The sequence below is a fragment of the Lactuca serriola genome, chromosome 4, assembly GCF_051521515.1.
Source record: "Lactuca serriola cultivar US96UC23 chromosome 4, Lser_US96UC23_V15, whole genome shotgun sequence".
In the NCBI taxonomy this organism is placed as follows: Eukaryota; Viridiplantae; Streptophyta; class Magnoliopsida; order Asterales; family Asteraceae; genus Lactuca; species Lactuca serriola.
The window spans coordinates 216,087,265-216,094,540 of record NC_136411.1 but is presented as its reverse complement, the minus strand read 5'-3'; positions in this window follow the sequence as shown (position 1 = coordinate 216,094,540).

Sequence of the window (7,276 nt, the reverse complement as noted above, 5' to 3'; positions counted from 1 at the left end):
ACTATTGAACATATAACTTTGAATTGCAAAACAAGAACCCTAGAGGTGAGAGGCTATATTAGAAAATAACTAACTAGGGTTTAGGAATTACACACCTTTCAATTGTTATAGCAAACAATTGACAATCCTCTTGATCTTGATCTTGATCTTCTTGGAAGCTTAGCACCACAAATGTAATGCCTCTAATGGAATCACACCCAAGAACTAGCAAGAAGGAAACTAGAAGGAGAGTGTGACAACCCGAAATTTCCATTCTGAACAAACCATTTGAAGCCAATAGAAGTAGAACAGTTACAGTGAAAACTCAGATTTCGAGTATAAGTTTGGCAGTTTTCAGGATTTTACACTTAAGGAGATATTAGGAGAGTGGATGCACTAGGGTTTTGTGCAACACTGTTATTCCAATACTCTAGGATATTAGAGTTCATTCCGAGAATAGAAATATTTTCTGCCAAAAATCCCAGGACTATATATAGAAAACTGAACCAAATTGGTTCATTTGTTGGATTCCATTTAGAGAAAAGTCAAAATTCTCTCTCACGGATCTTCGGGTTTTTATCCCAAATTGTGAGTACTTCAATCTAGTTATGTTATATAGCTTAGATTGTGTTTAGAAACACCAATTACATATCAAATCTGTGAGATTCAGGAGTTTACCGCCCAAGAACGTTCTTGGAGAGTAAACTCCAATAAGTGGCTTAAATGCTACTTAGTCCTTTCCCCGTGAATTGTAACTACCTTAGACTTGTATGCTAGTGTGTATATGACTAGAAAACCTCAAAATAGGATTAAAACCCCAAGATTTGGGAGTTTACCGCCCAAGAACACTTGGGGAGTAAACTCCATTTTAAGGCCCTAAAGTGTTCCAATGACCCTCAAAGCTTTAGAACTCGAACTAGAACCCACCATTGCATGTTTAGGACACCAAAAGCAATTAAAATCAATGATGAAAAGTGAGTTCACGGCCAAGGGTGTTCTTGGGCCGTGAACTCCATGTTTAAGTGCCAAAATGCCCTTAAAACCTTCCTTAAGCCAAGAGACTAATTTGGGCATGTACCTAAATCAGTTTTGGACTAGCTAACACACTTAGAACCCCAAGAGTAAGGGAGTTTACGGCCCAAAAGGTTCTAGGGCCGTGAACTCCATAAAATGGTGCCAAATGGTGCCATAAACTCTTCTAAAGCCAAGTACAAAAGCCTAGTTTAGTTCCTAGTTAATTTAGAGACTTGAAAACACCATAAACACCCTCCCAAGGGAGTTTACGGCCGTAAACTCCAAGGGTATATGGTACCTGTGCCGTAAACTCCTTAAAGGAGTTAATATGACACCCAAACACTTGATTTAGCCTTGAAACAATTCACCACATGAGTTGTATAATTGTTAGACTTCATTTAGGGGCTTTGTTGAGAGTTTAAGGCCAGGAGTTTACTCCCCTGGGCTGTAAAATCCAAGACATATGGTCATTTGACCATAAACTTCCATTAGAGGCATTGCACTCCGTTGTTGCAACCCATTAGCCTCCTAGCACTTGACCAAAAGTGTTTTTCCTCGCGTTTAAATGTTTATACTTGTATAATTAGTGTTTTAATCACTAATTATTTATATACATATGTCTTCATATGTAATTAGGATCATTGTGTGTGTCTAAAGCCTTCACTTGACACCAAGCACTTGTCCGATCCTTCCTTACGATAACAGTCCGTTCAATTCCAGTCACTTACTGCAGGTGAGTTCATACCCCTTAACTAATGTTTTAAACTATTTTTAAATGTTTTATGGGGGGGGGGATACAAGTAGAATCATGCTAGTTATTATATCAATCACATGTGATTAATAAGTAGAATTATGCTAGTTATTATATCAATCACTTGTGATTAATATACATCATTCAAATGATTTGGCTACTCATTAGCCATTTTACCAAACAGTTTCCTTCAAATGATTTTTATAAACATTTTATATGTTTTAAACTCCTTATTACACTGTATATTTTACTCTGTATATCACATTTCAAACTTATTTACAATTGTGTTTCAAACAAATGTTTCTTTATACTAAACTGTTTTATCAAACCCATGCCTTCAAACTGTTTTATAGATTGACATCAAGTCGATCTTTTCTTAAGATAATATTTATGTTCAAATGTTTTACAAAACTTATTTATGCTTTTATATTATAAATTGCATGCCTCTATATGTATAGTTATATAAGAAATGTTTAAAAGACTTAGGAAGGCTATCCACCCTATTTCCTTTTCACGCTTGAGATGTGGTCTGGTGGGATATCGGGTACTCGTCCGAAGGTCGTTTAAATATTAGTTATATATCATGTGTACATATATAGTCATAAAAGGTCCTTCCAGTTCATCCCATGCCCTTGGGTAGCAAGGGTATACATCCATGTCCGTACCAGTTAGATTACTAGTAAACTACCATATAAGTGGTTTAGGAAGATACTAGAACTATTACTAGAACGCGATATCGTACTATGAGTCAGTTCATTCATGAGTCGATACTTACTACTAGAAGAACATATACAACTATACTAGAAAGAGAACATATACAACTATACTAGAATGATTACATTACTATACTTGCTAGGTAGAGAGCACGTACATTACAGCTAGAACAGTTCATTACATTACACTTACATGAATACGTTAAAAATTGTGATCCACTATATCGGAGCATGCCTTAAATGTCATGGCCCGAGTTGTACCCAGAATTCTCTTGGAGGGAGAGCGTGAGTTTGCGTATAGATCTATACTAGATTGACTATCCTACACCTTGCTGCTAGCTACAGCCGGACCTGCAGGTCTGCGGGTGCCAAACATCATTCCGTTATTACGACCATTCGTATGTCGTTGTTACCAGTCGATAGTATGGTGCAATTTATCACATGATGGCTTAATATAAATCTGATTTAAGGTAGTTAGTACAGCAGTAGTTCTTATAGCGCTACGTTTTAGTACTACATTAATTTTCCCTGTACATATATTTAGTGATCTTTTCACTTAAACTATAAATGTAAAAACTATATTTTGATAATGATAGTTACACTTGGGAAAATTACACACTTTTGCAAGAAACGAACATATAGAACAGTTAAGTCTTGGTAGAAGACTACATAGAGATCAGTTAACTCTTGGTAGAAGACTCCCTGTTATAATAGTAGGAATCATAGGGATTTCTAGGGTTTTTCAAACGTTTACAGTTGTTTTACAAACATTTTCATACTTACAGTTCACATACAAATTCTTACATACAAATACTTACATACAAATTAAGACAATAAATAATTATGATCTCACCAGCTTCAAAGCTGATACTCGCTTTCAAAATTACTTGTATCCTCAGGTCATCATAGACAGGTACTGATGCAAGGAGAAAGGACGATGGAGCTTGTTCAAGACTCATCTTTCATTTTGATTTATGCTTTAGTGTTTATCAAAATTTGACAGAACACATTTGTATAATAATTATATTATTAATGCAATGGATGATGTTGTTGCTTGTTTACTACTTTACATTGTTGTGATATTATACATGACGTCCTCCGCCCCAGAACGTTTCCGCCGTTCTTGGTTTTGGGGTGTGACAGAGAGAGAGGGAGGGAGTATGCAATTTTCGGCCTAGGGTTTCTTCCAAGGTAGGAGTGATCAAATTTAAGAGCTGGGAGGCTCCTTATATAGCTGAGGGATCTAGGGTTTAAGGAAAACCCTAATACTTCTTTGCTTGGGGCCTAAGACAATCCAAGGCCTTATCCAAGCCCCCTTGGACGAAATCCTTAGGGTTTCCCCTATAGATTTCGTCCACCTCCTTCCAAGGAGGTTCTGGAGCCTTCAACTCAACTATCTGATAATTGCAAACTAGTCCCTACGCTTTATAATTAATACTTTTAACCCCAAAATTAATTCTGATTAATTTCTGGGTAACTATTAATTAAATATTATGATTTCTAATTAATATATTATTTTCATAACATATTAATAAATCATTTATATTAATTTATTAATCTCATAATAAATTAATATCTCTCCTTTCATAATTTCCTTGTCCAGTTGCTAGCTTTGAGGGCAACCCAAAAGGACTGTGCTGCTATCAATTCAAGTACATACCAATTATAGTTATGAGCTTAGACACCTAATCCAACAAGTTTCACATCACCAGTATAGAAATGTTGTCTTCCCCTTGGCTACGAAATTGGCCAAATGACTCCGGTAAGGAGAGCCGTCTTCGGAACTTGAAAGCCGACTCCGGAATTTCACTTCGGAACAAGAAAAGAGCTTTGGAAGTATGAACTTGACTCCGAAACTTAAGTATTTCCTTCGGTACCCACCAAACGACTTCGGAATTCATGCAGTAGTTCCAGAATGCACTGTTTGACTCCAGAATTTACCTTTTGGCTCCGGATTTTTGACTATTTCGAACTTTTTCTCCATTTTGAGGTATTTTGACGTCGGGAACCCCACCAAACTCGTGTTTTTCTTAACTGAGACCCATAAAACCTCTATTTTATGCCAAATTTAATTATTTAAATCATATTTATATAAAATAAAAGTTTAGGATTTAGGAAGATCCTATCCTAAATCAAGATAAGGACAAGGAGGTTTGACCTTGTGATTTGATGTAATCTTCCATTTCCCCATGCAAATCACAATATTCAATGCTTTACCCACCAAATAACAATGCATGGACCATCAGATCCCCATGCACCAAATATTCCCCCCCCTTTCTTATACTCCTAAAAGTATCGACAGTAAAGGGGTTTAGACTTCACACTTTCTCTCACTTCCCTCTTATCCTCTTACATACTGCTCCCAAGAGCAAGAATCAAGGATCTTGCTGAAAGCAAGATTTCTCAACATCTTCCTGGAAATTTTAAAGTAAGTTCTCCATTCATATAGTATTTTATATAAATTTCCAGATGAATCCATATTATTTTATTCATAATAATATGTGATAATCACCTTTAGGATAACTTCCTCCCAGGGAAGTTCCTCATCTCAGCCAAAGATTGGGATTGAAATCTTCACTGCTTCACTCCAAATAATTCATCAACTACCTCAAGGTGAGCTTCATACCCCACTTTTTCTAAGTTTCTATTGTTTTTGGGGGAGAGTACAAGTCAAAGCCTTCTATAAAACCATGATCTATTTGTTATTGTGTATGCATGCATTCTTACCTATGCTTAAGTATGAAACTCCTTAAAAATAATCCAAAAACTCGAGATTTTGGTTTAGTCTCAAGAGTTTGGATTATATTTTCATAAATCATGTATTGAAACAAGAACTAGTATGTATCATGTATAAGTCACGAATTTTTATAACAATAACTATAAGGAGTTGCTTCTAGCTTTACTTAAACAAGTTGTTAGATAAAATATTTTGGAAAGTGATTAAATATTGGGAAATAATAATATTTGGATCACTATTGGCCAAACCTAAATATAAAGGTTATCTGGGAATACTATGTCATACCCATGACTTTTTATCAGATTAACAAACTATTTGTGATTATTTATAAATTATTTAATATAAATAATTTTATCAAGAAGAGAATATGAAAATAGAGTTTTCATGACAAGGGTATTTGTATGGCATAAACTGTTGTCGTAAAACCTTCAGGAACATTAGTACTATTCTATATGTCATGAAACAGAAAATGCATGTCATAATCTGTAGTCATGAATTTATACAAATTACGACTTGACACTTTTTCTTTTAAATAATATGGGCCCGAGCCGATAAAATAATAGAAGGGAAGGACCATATTTCTTTTGCCAACTTCGATACTATTGGGTCATTTTGATAAATGTTCAACATGGGTTATTTTCAATAAACGATATGAGATGAAAACGATATGAAATGAAAACGATACGAAATGAAAACGATATGAAACGAAAATGATATTTCTATTCATTGGGTACGAGATTCATTATTTATCTAACAAATGATGAATCTCAGCGATGACTCAAAAGGTTGTTAATATTCTAGTTAGACAAATCTCAAAAGTACCTAAATATGAAAATATTAGTGTATGCCTAAAATCCTGTTAGGAGTTATAGCCAGAGTCTCCTGGAGGGAGAACGAAAATTTGTGTATAGATCTCTACGGGTTTGACACCCCGCACCTTTGCTGTTCGCTACAGCTAGACATGCCAGTCTAGGGTGAAAAATGTCTTGGAATAAAACGAGGGCGCCTGAGAAACGCCAATATAGGTTACCATCATATTAGTATGGTTATAACGACTCACTAGAATATGTTCTGATTCATGCAAGGAAAATCTCACAAATGAAATTTGGCACGTTGTGTTGACTACCCCACGCATGATAGTGATGGTCCACATTCGTTGTGTTGACTGCCCTTTTTTCATTGCGTAGAATGTACACAATCGCCACGTTGATTTCTTACACTTAACAAGCATTAGAGTCTTAATACTGCTATTTTAACTATAAGAAAAGATAGGGTTTTCTGGGAGAAAAACTTGTAAACGATTCTTTTTCGAAAACGATAAACTAACACACACATATGCAAGTATACTCAGTCGAAATCGGAACTTACCAACATTTTATAGCGGAAAATATAGGATTTTCTGGAGAGAACGATTTTATACGATTTCGATACGATAAACTGGAATGCATACTAAATTATATCCGATAAGAAAAACAAGATTTACATCTATATTCTTAGGAAAATAGTGGATTTTCTGGAAACCTTTTGTTATTATTCCTAAAAAGAACTATTCTCAAACACAGCTCGTCTTTACAAATCACTATATCTTTTTTATCACTCTCTATAAGGGTGAACCAGAGTAACGACATGCACACAAATACCATGATTTTCCAAGTAAGGCTTCAAACGATTTCATAGAAAATATCGGATTTTCTGAAAGTACAATAAGAATGATTCTAAACAAGTGTGAAACTATTTTATACGAAAATGCTTATGAACTCACCAACGCTTTAGTTGGCGCTTTTCAAAACGACTTGTATTCTCAGGGATCTAGTCAACAGGTGATATGGGGCGCGGATGACATTTGGATTACTCTGTTTCATTTATATTCAATTGTTATGATACTGTACAATGCCGTCACCTGCCTCCAAACGTTTCCATTGTTCTGGTCCGGGGGTGTGACATGGAGGATGAGAGTGGGATAACCATAGCCCTCACTTGCTTTAAATATGGGGGAAAATCCCCAAAATTAGGGTTTATCTCACAACAAGCCTCACGTCGTGACCCATAAGTCGTCACGACGTGACACTCAAACGCATGTGC